Source organism: Coturnix japonica, chromosome 28 (genome assembly GCF_001577835.2).
Source record: "Coturnix japonica isolate 7356 chromosome 28, Coturnix japonica 2.1, whole genome shotgun sequence".
Taxonomy (NCBI): Eukaryota; Metazoa; Chordata; class Aves; order Galliformes; family Phasianidae; genus Coturnix; species Coturnix japonica.
In genome coordinates, this window is record NC_029543.1 from 3936201 (window position 1) to 3954689 (window position 18489).

At 42.5% G+C, this 18489-nt stretch overlaps 1 long non-coding RNA gene across 2 annotated transcripts; it reads right to left on the reverse strand.

Moving 5' to 3' along the window:
* Positions 1-2847: 2847 nt before the first annotated feature.
* Positions 2848-14407, reverse strand: LOC116652447. 2 transcript variants are annotated; one of them, XR_004305460.1, is made up of 3 exons: positions 14175-14394; positions 5889-6039; positions 2848-5638 (listed from the first exon to the last, which is right to left on the reverse strand). It is a non-coding gene; the product is annotated as an uncharacterized LOC116652447 (long non-coding RNA). The 2 variants fall into 2 exon arrangements; XR_004305459.1 differs by having other exon boundaries at positions 2848-6039; positions 14175-14407.
* Positions 14408-18489: the final 4082 nt, after the last annotated feature.

Here is an 18489-nt window from a genome sequence, read left to right on the forward strand (position 1 = left end):
GCAGTGCAAAAACAAAAAATCACAGAGTTCTCTGTAAGACCATGTCAAATGTCACTATAATCTTCTATCCAATTTGGTGACTGGATCTATGACTTTTTGCTCCATTTTCTCACTCAGAAGACTGTGTATATCTATAAAAATTTGGGTCATGTTTTTGTTTTCCAGGGATATCAGAACTCAGCAGGATCTCTTTTTTCCATACCCTGTGATAAACTTCTCCTGGAGTGCTCTGTCAGCTTGCCTATCCTTCTGTTGTAGTTTAGTCTGACTAAAATAAGTAAATTCAATACATACTTGGGAATGCTAGAGAAAATGAATCAAGCAGCAAAGAAAAAGATAAGAAAATGATAGCACCAAGTTTCCTGGAATCCTACTGAGAGACTGATTTAAGCAAGAAAAACAAAATCTTTTTCTGTTTCCTTTTCTCTGAATTTGTTGAAGAGAAATTCATTTCACCCCGGGTTTAGCTTTGCTCCCACTCCCCAGCTTTTGCCGTTGATACCTTGCATCTTTCATGAATAATGCATGAAAGGACAATGCTGGCTCACACCCAAGGAAATGATCTTGCTTTATTCCTTTTGACCGCCATTGTCTGATTGGGGCATACTTCTCTCAGGCAGCGGATTGGACAAGGGATGGTATCCTTCCTGTTGTCAAACTAAGACTCTTAAACATACTTTTGTCAACAGCTTTAAAAAATTAAAACGAATTAAAATATCCTCCAGCAGCCTCACTCACCTCTGTAGAGCTGCTTTGGTGAAAGGCTTCTTTCACAGAAGGAGAAGGAATTTTCAGTGAACGAAGAGTTTGCTGGCTCTGTCAGAGATTGTACCCCACTGAGCACGGTCCAGCCTTTCCACTCTCCCTTTCTCTCCATTTTAAACATATGTACTTTCTATGGACACTTTAATCAGATTCCAGATGGCTTGTTTCAATCTGGGGATTTGTGCTGCTCAGGAGATAACAATCCATTGTGCTAGCCTAGGTAGTAAGCATGTTTGTAATAGCTTGAGCTGATACCAGGAGATGTCCAGGTGGTCTTATTTAACAGGGGGTATTAGCGATACTGCCATTGTCCAGGAAATCAGATAAAACTGAAGTCCAGGTGTTACCCTACACCATGTTTGTGTAATGACTACAAACTGCCAATTTCTACCTCTATTAAAATAGACACTAAACACTGCAGAAGGGACACTCCTGGCTGATATTTTTTTGAAACAAGATTGCCATTATCCTCAAACTTCCTGGTGCACATCATTTAAAGTGCAAAATTTAATCTGAATATGAAGTAGAATGTAAGTGAACATGCACCCTTTGCTTATTCTGAATCAACTTTACATGCCTCTTTTGGCCTGTACTTGAATTTCCTAAATTAAGGCATTTTCTCTAAAGGGCAGCAATTAAGGCATTTTCTCTAAAGGGCAGCATATCTTCTCCTCTGCCATGCTACAGAGCGTACCCCTGCACCCCCCCCATACCCGCCGAAAAGGGAAGGGAAGGGAAGGGAAGGGAAGGGAAGGGAAGGGAAGGGAAGGAAGGAAGGAAGGGAAGGGAAGGGAAGGGAAGGGAAGGGAGGAAAGGGAAAGGAAGGGAAGGATAGGGAAAGGAAGGAAGGGGAAGGAAGGAAGGGAAAAGGAAAGGAAAGGAAAGGAAAGGAAAGGAAAGGAAAGGAAAGGAAAGGAAAGGAAAGGAAAGGAAAGGAAAGGAAAGGAAAGGAAAGAAAAGAAAAGAAAAGAAAAGGAAAGAAAAGAAAAGAAAAGAAAAGAAAAGAAAAGAAAAGAAAAGAAAAGAAAAGAAAAGAAAAGAAAAGAAAAGAAAAGAAAAAACACTTCAGTGGGGCAAGGCAATTTTTAGAAATAAGCTGGCCAGGAGAATTCAGTATTCTGCCAAGAGTAATTGGAAGAGAGAGTAAGAATCATAAAGATCACTTATGAACTCATGAGAGAGAAAATGGTTTTGGAAAGTGCCAACTTGGATTGTAATTAGAGTAGAGTAGACTGGGCTAGGCTATAATAGCTTGGTTGGAAGGAACCTTCAAAGGTCATCTAGTGCAACTGCACCATTTCAAGTAACAACTCTGTACGATTGTTCTGGAACTAAGCTCTGCCTAGCAGCGATATACCAGGTTGTCAAAGGGATTAGCCACAAGTTTTTACTAGGTAGTCACATAATAAGCAAGAGAAGTAATCGGCTTGAGGTCCTCTCAAGGAATGAGGTCCTCTGTTGGTTTTACAGGTACATATTCCTTCTTAGGAGCTTGGTATTTAGTAGAACACATAAATTCTGTCCAGACTCAGAGGTGTGTAAGACTTTTGTCTAGACTTCTGATAGAGAAGCTGCCTCTGTAGGGCTATATTTCTCAATGTGATATTTTTTCAGGATGGGATCTGCCACGTGTAGTTTCTTCCAGAGATTTCAACAATATGGAAACTTATGCCTTCTTGTAATTGCGGTAGGTGAAAGCCATAGTGCTGAGAAGCTTCTGTAGTTTCTTTGTAATTGTTTACATAGAGAAGGTCTAAACTTAGCTACCAAACATGGTGAAAAAAAGCCTGATTAGAAAGAACAGGGACTCAAGAGCTTAGCCTCCAGCTATCTGAGAAGAGGCTGGTTTATCACAGAGAGATCCCCAGCTGCACTTCCAGGCCGTAAATTAAACAAACAGTGTTTTCTATATACCAGACCACAGGGATGGTAGAAAGAACAGTGTGCCATTATTACTGTTATTTCCTTTGGTTTCAGTCTCTGTCCTCTGCCCCTTGCCGCCTTCTCAGACTAGTGTTTCCCGCTTTACCCGATTTGTTTTTTATTACAATGGTTTAAAGAGAGGCAGGGGGAAAAATGCTGAGTGCAAATTATATTTTGAGCTGTTGTGCTTTGCCTCTTTGGTGGATAATAAATCTCTCTGGCAATGCTCCTCTGTATAGGATTTGTCATTAAATGCAATTAAACAAACCCTGCAGGTGTCCATGATCAGACCTGCAGCAGCCCATTCACAACTGCAATGTTATTATCATCCTGACAACAAAACACCAGATATTTCCTGACCTCTTCTGATCGATGTGTTTGCCTGACTTGGAACTGGAGGGAGGAGAGATGGGGGGGAACAGAATGGTTCAAATGCTCTTTAGACTTATTGATGGAAAAGTCAAAAGGTTACTCAGTAACGAGAGGGAAGGCAGAAAAGGAAAAAGGCTGAGGAACAGGAGGGCTAGAAGGAAAAAAGAGAGAGAGAAGAGTATTCAAGAGCAAAAATATAGAAATAAGGCAGTATATCACATGATGTTTACCTATCTGATGATTTTGTAGAAGACTAGAATTTAGGAGAGGTATATGGGGTATGATTCTTCTCACGTGACTGTAACTTATTAGTTAGGCATTTGGTGTTGAGTGAGTTACATAGGTTTCCTTTGCAGCCAGTGCAAAAATCAATCTCACCCTAAGACAATGCTTGGTAGGCTGCTTTCTTGTTCAGACATATCTGTCTGTCTCAGCTGTAGCTGAGCTTCAGCGAGTTGGATGGACCATACTTCCAATTAATTGTAAATCTCACCCTTAACAGACAGAGGAATTGGCTTTTGCTGAATGCTCATTTCATTCACAAGGACGCAGTTCTTGGTACAGCCTCCAGGACTACATGCTAAAGAGACATCGCTAACACTTGCAGAAAGCGGGTGCAACAACTTTGCACCAGCATTGATGTGTATGTGCTCTGAAAACTGGGGATCAGGAAGAAAGTCCTGTGGCTTATTTCAATCATCCGAGCCAGCCTGAACAGAATGAAGGGATTCACAAGGGACTGTCTACCACCAAGTCCAGCAAGAGAGAAAATTTTGCAAACACCAGTCAAATTATTCTGCCTGAATCATTTTTCTCGGCTCAACAACAGGTTGCTCTCATCCTGGAAATTCTAGTTTAGTGCAGTTTATTGCTGGGGCACATACAGAATTACGGTGAAAAGGGATAGTTCTTATTAATGTAGCCCATTGCAAATGCATAGTAACACAGAAAGCCTTCTTTAGGTTGGATAAAGGGAATTAAATGAGTAGGCTTCAATAGTGTGTGTGCATAGGTTGAGTGTAAGAAATAATTCTGTTGTCAGAGCCTTTGATTAATTATACAGAGGCGATGTGCTATGTCTTTCTAGCTTCATCTGAAATGCCCTCTAGGGCAAACAAGATGAAACCCTGTTTAATGACATCAAAGATGAAGTTGAGATTATGGCAAAGGAACTAGGATTTGTTATCAATCCACGGGTTTCAGGATAGCAAATCTCTTGGACCATGCATGTATGTCACTATACAACTCTAGTCTTTGTCTCCTTGATTGCTAGGGCAGTCCAGATTTCTGTACTAAAGAATGACCTCTTTTTCTTACTGTTCTTCTCAAACATTGGATGACTTCTCTGCCACTTTTTGTGTTCATCTTTTCTCCATTGTTTTATTACATAACCTGCTGATTTCTGCCATTAGCAAGCCAGTATTAAGTTATCTGGTGAGATAAGTCAGCACTGCTCTGTGCACCACTTTCAATAAACTGCCAGAACTTCCACATTACATCACTACACATCACAGATTTTGGCCTGCAAGCATGGTATGAAGTGTAAATTCTCTGGGCAAAACAGAGGTTCCACACCAGTGGTCCTTGGATCAGTAGTAGTCTGCAAGGTCATGAAAAACTCTACTATTACCAGCTGTATTTAAGAGTAAGTTCATTTTGCATGGCTTCACAGATACAATCTAGGACCATCTGAATGTGATACAGAACATCTGGGAGCTACATGTGCAAAAATAGCAATGTTATATGCACATTGTCTTGCCCATAAGCACTGCACTGGTTTCCTCCATTTCAGTCATTTTCTGCCTAGACTCTTGCTCTCAGCCATATCTGCTGAAATCTAGATACATCACTGATTTATTCATCCCAGATGCTACAGGATTTACACTTGGGTAACAAAGCTAACACAAAAGGACAAGCTCTATTCTAGAGAGAAAGAGAGCCCAGCAGACAAGAACTAGCATGTCCCAGCTGCTAGTCTGAGTAGCCCAGTGACTGTTAATGAGTGTCACTGGCACAGATCTTCAGCTGGTGTAAATGAGCATGAGCTGATTGTAAATCCACAAGGACTTCAGTGGGACTCTGTTGATTTACACTAGAGGAGCAGCTGGTCCAGTGCTCCAGCTAACTGGGGAAATCTCCCCTGCAGTTTTCATCAGTGGGTGTGAGAGTGGGTAGAAGCCAGCTGCATGTGTGAAGGGGTACAGAAGGGCAGGCAGAAAGCTAATAAAGGGAAGAATGGAAAATGCACATCTCATTGGATTGACTTCTCCAACAAATACATTTTCTCCTCTTTCCACTTCCCTTCTTCTCCACCTCCAGCTGCTCCTCTCACACTCCCTCTCTGCTGCTCATCTCCCTTTGTGTACCTCTTACCCACACTCGCCTTTCTAAACAGGTGCAGTTGCCACTCAATAGACTTTAATTACCGCTTCAAGGGCTCTCACCAGAGTCTGCTGGGAGGGTGGAGATGAATTTTCCTGAGGATTATGTGTATGGCTGAGTTCTTTTTAGTTAGGTTTAGTAGTATTACTGCATCCTTCGAGAGATTATTTCTTCATCTTCTCTCTGCTTCTCTCTGCTTGTATTAACAAAGAAAACAAAACAAACAAACAAAAAAACACCAACAAAAACACAACAAACCTGCTGATAAAGGAAAAGGCAGCAGTCATTAGCTACATTAATCATCAGGACAGCAAATTGGTCCAGAGAAAAATATTGTGGACAGTTTTAAGTAACAGGAGTCCAAGTTGGACTTCTAAAACATTATCTCCAGAGGTTTCTGTGGAAGCCTTGGGTCTAAAAGTATAGGTTGTTTTTAACTGCCTTACCTTGTTTTTGCTCTGTGCTCTTCCCATCACTTCTTGCTGGAGAAATACACTGTTAATGTATTCTACTGGTACCCTGGGAGATTCCTCCAGACTGAATATGCCCGTTGATTTCTGACTTCAGCACAGTTGGAGAATTATTACGAATGTTTATCTAGAAAACAAAACAAAACAAAACAAACAAACAAACAAAAAACAAACAAACAAAAAAACAAACCCAAACACATTATTTCTGCCATTGAGATCTCTTTTACCAGACAATGCAGGAGAATGCAGAGCAGACACTTTTGTCTATCAGGTCTGCTTGAAATTGTTTGCACATCATGTGAACAGCTTATTCTCTGTCTGGTAGAGCTCTTGTTCCTCCTTCCTTATGCTCTGAGTACCACTGTGACCTAAGAAAGCCGTAACACAATGGACTAATTCTGGGACAATGCTGCCCATTGTAGATGGTTGGTAACGGTAAAAGGAAGAGGAATTAATGTTGATGTACTTACAGGGGAAGTTTCCCTGTGCAAGTACATGTGAATACCATCTCTTAGAGACTTCCTTCTCACCTCATGGGGGATCCATTGCCTTCTTCTCCATCAGTAATCCTGCAGTCCTTCTGACTCCTGTTCCTGCACTACTTGGCTCTGCCAGACCTTCTGATGCCTGTTCCAATTCCCAGTTTGCTCTGATTATATCAAGTTATGTCCTTCTGCTTCCTACTGTAGCTCAGCCTTTCAGCTTTAAGGATTTAAAATCCTTCAGTCTTCACCATCTCTCCCCTCCCCACCTTCTTTCCTTGTTCATTTTGCTTTCCAGGACTATTTCCCACATGTTACCATGCCACTTATGTGATGTTAGAATGAACATTGATCACCACCATCTCAAACTCATCTCTCCTTTTTCCCAAAGAGCCAATGAAAATGTCACCCATGAGATAATTATCATGTTGCTCATGTCCCTTAATTGCTCTCAAAGTACACACTGAGGCTGCAGAGCCTCTTTGAAAGGCAGGTTCTGGCCTTTGGCACATTATTTACAGGCTGCTGATAGGAGCCTTTGTTGAGGAGCAATTTTGTCCCTTTTGCCATACAATTTTTCGTTGTCTTTTTGTTGTTTATAAAGATTGTCCTTTCAGAGTGAGTAGATTTTAAAAATAGAGCTGAGCTTTCATTGAACAGGCACCAGACTTATTCTTGAGTAACAGTGACATACATGTAAGATGAGCATTACCAGCATGTTTCTTGCAAGATAAGAAATGATTTGATAATGAATCAAAGCTAAGATGACCAATAGCCTCCCTAGTTGCTTTTTATTCCTTCCCTTCTTAGACCTGGCAATTAGGTGCTTATTTGCAGCATATTACTAAATCATTAGTTGTTGTCTTGTATATTCCAATACACAGTCTCTGGCAAACAAGTAAGAGAAAGTTGAAACTCAAGCTGTGTGGCAATCCATTTGTATCTATTAGCGGTCATTCCTTTGTTTATTTAATACCTGCTGATTAAAATGGACTAAGATTTCCCACCACAGCAACCCCTCACTGTATTAAAAGCCATACTGGTCTGGAGCATTTGCTCCCCCATTACTGTTGTGGGTAGAGATCCTCCATTAGCAGTGCAGAGTCTATGACGTATGGTCAGCACTGGATTCCCAAAGCACACACATGCTTTGAAGACACCTCTTTAAAATAAATTCATTTTAACACACCCTGTTTCAACTGGAGTCTCACCGTGGTAGATGGCCACACGCATACCTGGAGTTAATCTTACTGATGCCTACAACATGGCTGTACAACCAAGGCCCAATCTCTAACTCCACTTTCAACACAATCCTTAGCAAAATCTCCAGGCTATATGCAACTATAAATCAACCCTGAAAAAAAATGGAATTATTTCCACTTGGAGACAATGTCCTTTGGAATGATTTTGCTGTTAATGAACTCCAACTGAGCTGCTGCTGGAGCCACTGGTGTGCATTTTAACTAGGAGCTGTCTGAGTGTAGATGTGCATCAACATTGCCAGCCCCCATAATGGAAGTCTGTTCAGCATTGTAAGTCCTGAATTAGGCTGCATCTGTAGAAGCCCTGGGAAGTTCTACTGAGACTGCCTGAAGGTAATCATCTCTCCCAGCCTCTGGCTGTCCCTAACCAAGCACTCTGCTTGCATCTATTCTAGGGAACAGCTCTAGAGATTATAAAGTTTATACCCTAATGTATTCACTAGCATCAAGGGAGGAGAAGTGCTGCTTGATTATAGATGAAAAGGGAAAATGCAAGGGCTTTGGTATTCAGAAGCATTTCAGCATGCTGTGATTTGCTTTTTGAACCCTGTAAGGGACTGGAAGCCCCTGAACTCTATTGTTTTCTCTGAGTCAGTGCAGCCAAATCATAAGCAACAATTGAAAACCATAGTCCACCTAGAATTTATCATTGAATCCTTCATGACTGAAACGATGAAGTACTTCCCATTATAGAAACTTATTTCACATACTACATCCACTTAAATATATATATATATATTTCTCAAATCCACATCACAGTAAATAGAACATACATGGACTATTTAGATCAGTGCATTTTATGCAGAATGGAGTCTATTCAGTCTGTTCTCTCAAAATTCAGGGAAGGCAGCTCTGTCAAACCCATTCCCAGACCAACAGAAGAATATACCATCTACTTCCTAAAAAAAAAATATATATATATTTTAAGCATTCATTAATTGTTATCCACTGTTCTACCTACCTGTGCTCTGCTTTATCAGGTTATGTAAAAGATACAGATACCCCTCTCACCCAACACAGCCTCATCAGCAGTAATAAGAGCTGTGCTAAAATAAAATGTTGGCTGGATTAGACAGAGCAGATTAGAAAGATGATAAAAGATAAACTAGGAGAAAATAAGACAATAACTAAGTCTGGAAAGACATATGGATAATGTTCCTCTCAGAACCTGACAAGATAATAACCTTTCCCTTTTTTTCTAGTTCCATTTGCTCCTGAATCTCCAGAGCTCTATGGATGTCACTTAATTTGGCCTTTGGGTACACCTGTGAAATGAGTGTCACAATGTTCATTTTTACAGATGAAGGAGGAAGTGTATTTTACTTTATGAATCAGTTTAAAATTAGCTTTGCAAAAAACCAGCCAAACTCCTTTTATTGAGTTAGTTCTTATTTCCAAGCAAATCTGAACAACTTGTATGAACAACTGATAAGTTCTTTAGACATTCAGTGTGCTGACAGCATACCCTGAATTCAGAGCTTTGTCAGAACTGTCCTTTTCTCTTTTTGCTCAGGAGAAAATCCCACTGCCTATGTTAGATTCCATGCAAGATCTGAATGCAACATGCAAAGCCTTTTTTGGAACCCTTTGTTTTCTTGTTTTCTCCTCCTTTGTTTTCCAGATGGCAATGTTTTAACTCAGTGGGGAGGACCTATGTAAAGTTTTCTATCACTCTGTGCCATTGCTTTCTCCATTACAATTCTCCAGCAATGCAGAGCTACAGCAGATTTGTTTAGACTGAACTGTAGACTACAATATTAATAATTTCATGAGTTTTACTGAAAATATTTGCCACTGCTCTCCCTAGAAACTTCAATTTTTTTCTTCTTATGAGAAGTTCTACTTTCTGCTTTAATGGCGGAGCATATTGTCATCTTACAGCTTGTCAGCTACTGACTGTTGCTTCTCATCCGGGGGTCTCAAATCCATGCAGTTTCCATCTGTCCTGGATTATTGTGGTTGGGCTGCTCATCATGGCTGTAGATTTTCAAAAGAAGTTCTCAATTCTGGATTCCTTTTATTTGTACTTGAGACACCTTGAAAGGGGACCAATTGTCTGAGAGGCAGGTGCTTAGCAACACTGATTAGGATATGTCATGCTGGGCACCTGAAAATATTAAATGCTTTTGAAAATCATAAGGTGGTGTTCTGTTTTGAACATGGCTTGGGAAGGCTGCACAGAATAAAAAGATCTCTGCATATATAACTGGAATATCTTTGAATACTTCGGTCAGTCAGGCACATAACTTTAGGCATTTATTTGGTTCCCATAGGAGTTATGTCCTGAAGTTTCTGCAAGTGTGTTAGTATTTTCCTGAAGTGGGGCCAAATACTGTGAAAGTTACTGTAGGTTTATGAGAATTCCTGAATCAGTCTCCAAATTAAAATAAAAGGCAAAATTCTCCCATGTCCTGAAGCATGACGCTATATGGAACATGCAAAGCATTGCTTGTTTGTATGTTCATATGCAGAGCCACAGACTGTACCACAAAATACCCATTCTTTGCACTTGTAAGCAACCCAGAGCACAAAGACCATGACATGTGCTGAAAAAGCATGGTACAAAGCGTTCATACCTCAAAAAGATGATAGTCTCACGGAGCCATTCAGTTCACTATGGCAATGTACCTGTAAGGCTTGAATTAAAAAGTCCACACGGCTGCCACCATGCAAATAAACCCCACCCAGCCTCTCCCCTTGTTAATCAGCAACAGATTTAACAAACCTTGCATGGCTACACTTGTTAGGACCTCCACTACAAGCTCAGAGGTGTCTGGAGCTGAAATCCTGTTACTGACCCTTTGTTTCACTGCTGCTGCAGACAGCTGTTTATAAACAGGGTAAACATAAAATCTCTGTATTCATCATACACCAGGAAGGGGCCACATCTCACAGTCAAAACTCAGGAACCATGTGGCCTCTGCAGACAAGGGCTACTGGAGTCAGGGTGTGAGTGTGTGATGATTGTAAAATGTGAATGGCATGGTAGTGTAACAAACTACCAGAGCGCTTCAGGCTCTGCTGAAAGAAAGTGTGGTAGCAAGGGTTTTTTGTTTGTTTGTTTTTTGTTTTTCCTTTTGCAAGTTTAAACCTATAACTGGGCTTTTTTAAGTCCATGGCCTGGATTCTCTCTGATCATACAGCGGCCAGGATAACATGTGCTCAGTCCTGATTTGTCAGTACTGAGTTGTGGCCAGGAGGTTCAAAGCTGCTCAGAGGGCAGCTGCTTTTAATCTCAGTGAATGCTGAAGGCTCCAGTTATCCATAGCAGCCTTAGGGTATTCAAACGCAAATATCAGTATTGAACATCATATTAACTATTGCCTAGCATTTTCCCCCATCTTTATATTGTCGCCATGCTTAAATTTAAGTAATTTTATAAACAAAAATCCCAGCATCTGTTTTACTAAGGACAAGATATAGTAAAATACTTTAGTATCTAAAGACAGATGAGCTTCTTAGAATTTCCCAATGAATTTGGAATCCCGCTCCTGCTTATTTTCAAGCAAGGATTTTGCCAAACTTATTTTACAAATCCCAACAGGACTTAGTTGGCTCTAAATGAATTCACTTTTAAAGAGGAGCTGAACAATGGCACACTTAGAAGACACACAACGATCACAGCACTCTTTGAGGGAAGACCTGCCTGTAAAAACACAGACATCAATTCTGTCACCTGCTTCTCATCCCTTTTGCACTTTGGGTTCTTATTATGATCTTAGAGTGCTTTACGTGGTGTATTTAATCTGCTTCCCTAGTAATGGATTGCTCTGGGGGGGTTCTGAATTTAATGTCTTTAAAGACAAATCTCACAGTTGATTTCAGTGTGTGGAAAAGCCAAATTCTGTGCTTAGGGTTGTGCCTTAAGCTCTCATTCAGTCTTGGCTCAGTGGAATACGTCAGTCCTGCTGAAGAGTTTGCTGAACTGGAGTGGATGTGGGTGCTTAAGAGAAGTGTGTGCTTGAATGCTTGGTTGAGCCAAGCTGTCTCACATTGCTCACTGGAGAGCATGAGCTTAGTTAGAATCATGCTTGTGTTGCAGTGCAGTGGTGGACCCTGGTGCACACTAGCACACACACACCTACTACGCATGACTGTGAGTGGTTGAAAAAGAGTGAATGTAAAATTGCATGTAAATGCAGGTGTCTGGAGCAGGCAGAGTGCCCAGGTCTGCCTGCCATCTCTGCCAAAGAGAGAAGCTCCTAGAAATGTTTATCCAAGCACAAAAGCTGTTGCAGATCTTTTTCCTACTGAGATTCCCAAGCACCTCCCAGTCTCCCAGCTCCACACAGCTTGAAACCCTACCAGATGCTATGACTGCAGTGAAAAAGCAGCTCATTACTGGAGTGGCAGGCGACACACAGACAAATATTTGTGGAATGCATACAGACTGGGACATACGGTCTTTTTTGATGGCAGGAGGAAAGAGGAAGGAGGACATTGCCTGTAGCAAAACTAAATTAAAAAATATAATAATCTGAAAGCAACTGCACAGTGTTTGTTTATAGTGAAATATTTCCTTTCTAGCAGGCAGTGGCAGAATCTCATAGCAGATTGATTTCCTCATTCCAAATTTTGCTAAATATTTTAACAAATTAAAACGAAGTTCAGATTTCACCCTGAATTCCTTGTTCTTCAGTGACTGCTGTGTGATTGGATCTCTCCAAGAAGAGACAGGTTTCTATCTATATGATACCATCTATCCTAGCATTTTCTTAATATTGGAACTGATCAGGCATTTTTCTAGAGTTTCAGAGATAAACACAAAAAGCAATAATTGTATTTGGTGCAATATAATTTTCTGGTTTACACTCAAGTTTTTTGCATGCTTCTGTTGATGTACGAGATAAAGGAAATTATTTCTTGCCATTATTTTACAGCTGGACTTTAAAGGAAAAAGATGTTCTATGGACACCGTAACAGAGATAGGACATGACAAAAACCCAACCTTGGCATTATGTTGCATCAAAGAAAGATCACAAATTGAGTCACTTTGCAGACACAAAGATGATAGGAGATGCTAAAAAATTGAGAGAGAGAGATAACAGAAAAATATTTCTCCATTCTCATTTCATAGGCATTTACTCCACTGGTTTGCTCAAAACATACAATGCGTATGTCTGAAGGCTGTGTGCATACTCAAGGCCTTAAATGAATTATCAACTCTTTTCAGATGTTTTTCCTTGCTCTCCCCCCTCCCCCCCCCCCCCCAATCTATTTCAGAAGCAGTAAATAGAAATTTCCTTAAAATGGAGGACAGCTGGTTTACTTTTCCTCTCAGAAACTTATGAAAAATACAGGTATAAAATAGGAGTGGGAACAGTCTGAGTCTGGATTATTTTGTGTTACTGAGACTATTTAGCAAAATATTTAAATTTCTTTATGAGAACAGTGTATTTTGAGAGGGAACTCATTTAGTGAATAGTCTCTGTTTCCAAAAACAGAGATAAAAGAAGCGCTTCATTTGACCATCATGTTATGCAATGCTTTGTTTCCAAATTGCTCAAGCACTTTATTTCTAACATTTTTATCTTTACCTTCTAAATGATACCTGTGGTTTTGTAAAACTAATCAAGAAAAAATACTTCCTTTCAGCTTTGTTCCAATTTCTGCGCCAAGTCAGAGTTCCATATATTAACAATTTAAAAGCTAATCTAAATTCTGTCAAAATTTAAAAAGAAAAACTTTCCTTAATTCGATCCCACTTTTGTTTCATTTTGTTTTGAGGGGGAGGTGAGTAAGTTAAATACTTTATGAAAAACATCAGCTGTAATGTAAAGTGGAGGTTACATTTATATCCTTAGGGCTATTCTCAGCTTCCTGAATTATTTCAGCCCCTGCCCAGCCCCAAACCTGAAGCTGTTTATGTGTCTTACCTGGAAGGGCTACTCAGTAAATCGCATCCTGACCCATTCCAATCTCCTTTCCTCCGCATACAGCCCTCGGTTCTCAGATAGATCCCAACTTTGCAGATCGTAGCCTGCATCCCACATGACCCTTTCTCTGTGCACTTGGGCGGGCGTCGAGCATTTGTGTGCCGCCCAGATGGCACCTAGTCCGGGAACGGGCACACCCCCCCTGCCTGGGACAAGTGCTGACGGGGTCGCTCTCAGCTCGCCTCGCTTGTCCCGTACGACCCCCTTTGCTGTTGTCCCCTGCTGGACCGCACTCACCCCGTCCCGGCGGCGCTCCGTACCGCGCGGTGCACTTCCCCACGCGCCTTTCGGCCCTGAGCAGCCGGGCCAGGCGGTGCCCGCAGCGCAGGCCCTGTCCGTGGTGCTGATGCGCGGCCCCGCCAAGCAGCCCAGCCCTGCTCCACCCGCTAGTGTTCCCCAGCTGCCCCCAGGGCAAGGACCGGGGGAGCCCAACCCCACGACTGCCCTTCTCCTGAGTATTCATCCCTCTGTAGTCCCCAAAGCGCTAGCCGAGATCCCGGTGCCAAACCGGCCTCTGGCGGAGCTGTCCGGCTCGCTGGCAGAGTTTGGTCCGGCTCCACAGGTGGCCGGAGTGCCCCTCACCTTCTCCCAGCATCTGTAGCACCCCCGGTTTAGCTCAGCCTCCTCCGCCCTCGGCCGAGCCTTTCTCCGTGCCCCTGCCGGAGTTCACCTGTCCCTGGGTCGCCTTTGCGAGCTCGGGGGCTGGGAAAGCTGACCTGCCTCTACCTCGGGGATTTTATGAGCCACCGGAGGGGGAGGGCTGGGCGGCGGGAGGAGCGCCCAGGCGGGGACTCTTCGCTTTGGCCAACGGGAGGCTGCTTTTCCTTGCAAATGCACAGATTGCACAGATTACATCATGGAGAGCTGCCTGCACTTCAGTGTAAAAGTCTCTTCCTCGTGTAAAGGACGGCCAGAGAAGTGATGGCAGACAGCAACAGGTCTGCCCAGTAGGGCAGAGATGCCTGGACTCCTTGGAAACAGGGCAGTGGCAGGAAGGTGTGTTAACAAGCTATCCCCGTGCAAGATGTGCTTTGCATATGCACAGGCAGAACCTGCCAGGAGAGCCAATGAGTGTTCTCTTATGCTTCAATCTGACCTATACAGTTTGTGCTGTGAACATAAATTGCTCAGTATTGTCCAGGACCAATCTCAACATAGCTCTGATCTTTCCAACTCACCATAGTGTCCCTCAGCTTGTGTTGCAAGTACCCTCTGATTTTCCAGCCCGATGGACTAGCCAGGTTTCACCCTTAGCCTGTCTGCCTTTACCATCCTGTTTTCTGAGCTTACACTAATAACCAGTCCTCCATTTCTTCCCTGAGACACAGAGCTCAATTGCAAACTCAGATCTGAGTATCTAGAATCCATTTGATTCGACCATGTTCCTATTGCAAGGCAGTCTGACAGTCATTTCCTTGAGTGGACCAAAGGACAAATGACTCAGCAGTGACAAGAAATGTATTCCCTAGCCCTTATACCAAGAGCAGACATGTCTGACGCTGACTGGAGGGTGTCATCTGACATGGATTTGTGTTGTGCTTCTTAGATTGCAACCACACAGGTTGCAGGCATTAATTGGTTGCCCTAGATTGTCCTAAATAGTCAGTTCACTGAGGTAAAGCTTTGCCTCCTGGTATATCCTGTACACATGATACATTATCACATTATGACAAAAGAAAAAAAAATCATTGATTAAAACATTTATTAGCTAGAAATCAAAATAGTCCAAGTATAAAGGCTTGGTCTATGTTACGCTTAAGAGGCACATTCATATCTGAAGTTGAGAAATTGCTGCCTGCTATGAAGTGATGGAAAAAGTCTTCTGTGGGCAAATACTGGGGTCTTAAGTTCTAGATGGAAAAGCACATGACAGAAAGGGAGCCATTTTTAAATAGTATTTATTACTATTCAAATTACAGTATGGCTAGAATGCAGCCAACTTCACTGTTTCCAATTTTTTTTCTTTCTTCCTTTTTCTTTGTTTTTTTTTTTTTTTTCCTAGCCTTTAGTGAATTGTGGGCCAACTCCTTTGGCTGGCCTACAGCCGAGGATCTGACCAGCCACTGTGACATTTTTGTTGTTGCCTAAGGTAAAAGATGGCTTTGAGCAGAATATACTGAGTGAATCAGTAAATACACTGGCAGACTGAAATGCAGATCCCTTGAAGCAAGAGATGGAGACTGAGCAGTACCCAATGACCTTGCTATGCATTAGTCACAAAATGAAGAATGTAGACTGGCATACGGGTAAAAGAAGACATTACAGCCTTGAATATGGATCTGTGAAAGACTGTCATTCAAAGACCAGACCTGGAAGTCTCTGGTCTGGCTTTACCCAGGCAAAGAAAACAGAATTCTGGTGAAAATGAAAAGGATGGGAGCAGAAATTGGGAATGGCATTTTATGAACAATTCTGAGGCGTGCCTAAATCATTCCAAAAGATATATCAAAAGGATACTGAAACATAGCTACTTTAATTCCCCTTCAAGGTTCTACTGGTCAGGAAAACCATTATAAGGGACTGAGAGCGGTGCTTATAGCTGTTACTACCCTTGCTGTATCTCCTCAGTCTACCCTTATTTTTTGTTCCATTTCCTCCTTTGCTCATCTGGACTCATCCAAGTACTTCTGTTCAGTCTTAGTGTGCCAACTGCTGCCATCCCCTGGCCCCAACCTGCAGCTATAAAAACATCTTTCATTTTCCTCCAGCTTTTGCCTTTGAGTCTGTGTAAAACGGAGTATGGGTGGTAAAGAAATGGGCCACTAGGAATGATGAAGAACAAACCTCCCAGGTGCTCATCTGTGAACAGCAACTGTTTCACTGCTGTGGTGAGCTCACAGGGGCCAAAAAGTGTCCAGACACTGCCTGTTTTCCTGAGAGCAGCAGCCTCTTCCCTTATAGGACAGGACTGAAGTCCTTGCTGTGCTGCCCCACCAGTAATTTCAGCAGCAAATTCAGCCCAGCTGTGACTTCAGAAACTTGATTTTCAAAGAGATCTGAGATGTGAACATGAGGTGTTACTGAATCAGGCTAAAGCTATCTTCAGCCTGAGATGTTCCTCTTCCAAACAATATACTTGAAATGTAGGCTTTATTTCAAAAAGAGACCTGGAAGCTCACTGTGTCTGAGAGATTCATTCTCTCTGGTCTTTTCCATCTTGTGAGACTCTTCAATTCTGCAACCTGACATTTGCATGTCAGGTTTGTTTCGGTAGGAGAAAGGGTTGGAAGGATTTTTCTCTTAGAGAAAGACTGGGATGAACTTAGAAGACACAGTGGGAAAGGCCACCATTTTATTTAATTATTTGGAGTTGTTTTCCACCCCCTACTCACAGCAGCCCTCAGGGCTCAGTAATTAGCAATGAAGTGAAGGGGGAGCGATCTGGACTTTGGCCCCAGCTGACCTGCTTGGTACAACTCATCTGATTAATGCACCTGGTCACATGGCGGCCACAGAGACTTGTTGCTGGGCATCCAGAGGTTTCCAAGGGAACCACTCTTGCTCCTGCCAGAGCTGCTCTGGGAGATCTGCAGCCCAGAGTGCCCAACACCCAGCCAGCAGCACTGGGGAGCAGCCAGGTGTAAGGAGCACCCCAAGGTGCAAGGAGCACCTGCCCCAAATGGAAGCATATTCAGCAACACAATTAACACCCCTTTCCCAAGGTGGATTGTATGATAAAGACCTTTCTGGACAGAGATCCCATCCCCTAGCAAGCTGTGCGTGGAGCTGACCTGCCTGCCCTACAGAGCTCCTTTGCAGCCCCATCTCCCCTCCCTCCCCAGGCCCTCTCCCTACACACTGCTGGAGTGCTGCCTACACACAAGCCTGGCAGCTTCTACATACACAGTTCCCTCAGCACATCCTTGCACATGTATAAACACACTGCACTGCCTGCTTGCAGGCATCTCCACACACTCTTCTGCAGCCTTACCTTCACGTGCTTATTTATCAGTGTTCCTGCTTGTCTGAACAGATGAAGATATGCCCCATGCATATGCATACACACTCACACTTGTTTTACACACTGGTCTTTCAGATACATCAGGAAATCTTACAGCAGTCTTTTTCTCCCTTCTCCCTTTCACCATGGCGAAGGAAGATCAGAAGGGTGTGCACATCTGCACTGTGTGTTCTAACAGTAACTTCCCAAAGCTGTTAATGCTGCTTCAGTTTTGGTAGCCATGGGGTAAGCATTAGCAGCAACAAGACTCCAGAAACTGTTAACACTGTGCCAGGAGACCTTCCTTTCAACATCTGATCCTTAGCAGCAGAAAGCTTCTTTCAGTTGATTTTTGTAGAACTACACTGATTTATCCCCACTCTACAATGGTTTGCATTGCTGAAGGACATGAGCACTGAGAGAAACATGTCTTAAACATGCAAAGCTTTTCTCTTCTTTCCCAGGAAGGTAATGAGTGCATCCTTGCTAACTCTCCAAACCAAACTGCTTTCAGGAGACTCTTAAACAGTATCTTTAATCTTCCAGACTTGAACGTGTACCTGCAGGAACACAAGCTGCAAATGGCTTTCTGTAGCAAACTGTATTTACATGATGGGAAGAGAAAGATTCAAGGGACCTGGTTCTTCTGTTTCTGAACTCAGCTTCACACCACATTGTAATGGTTGATACCATCATTTGATGGTATCAGGAGTATCAGACAGAGAAGAAATGTTATTTAGACTGAACTCAAAGTCTTAAGCAAGAGGGGGCATTTTCAGAACTGCACATAAGACAGTGTAAGATAACAGAAGCTGGAAGATACAATTCCACTTAGGGTAGAAAAGGCTATGAATGAAAATTGCCTGGAAGAGCCAACAGTGTGCGCAGGTGGCTAAGGCCAAAGGCATCCTGGCTTGCATCAGAAACAGTGTTGCCAGCAAGAGCAGAGAAGTGATT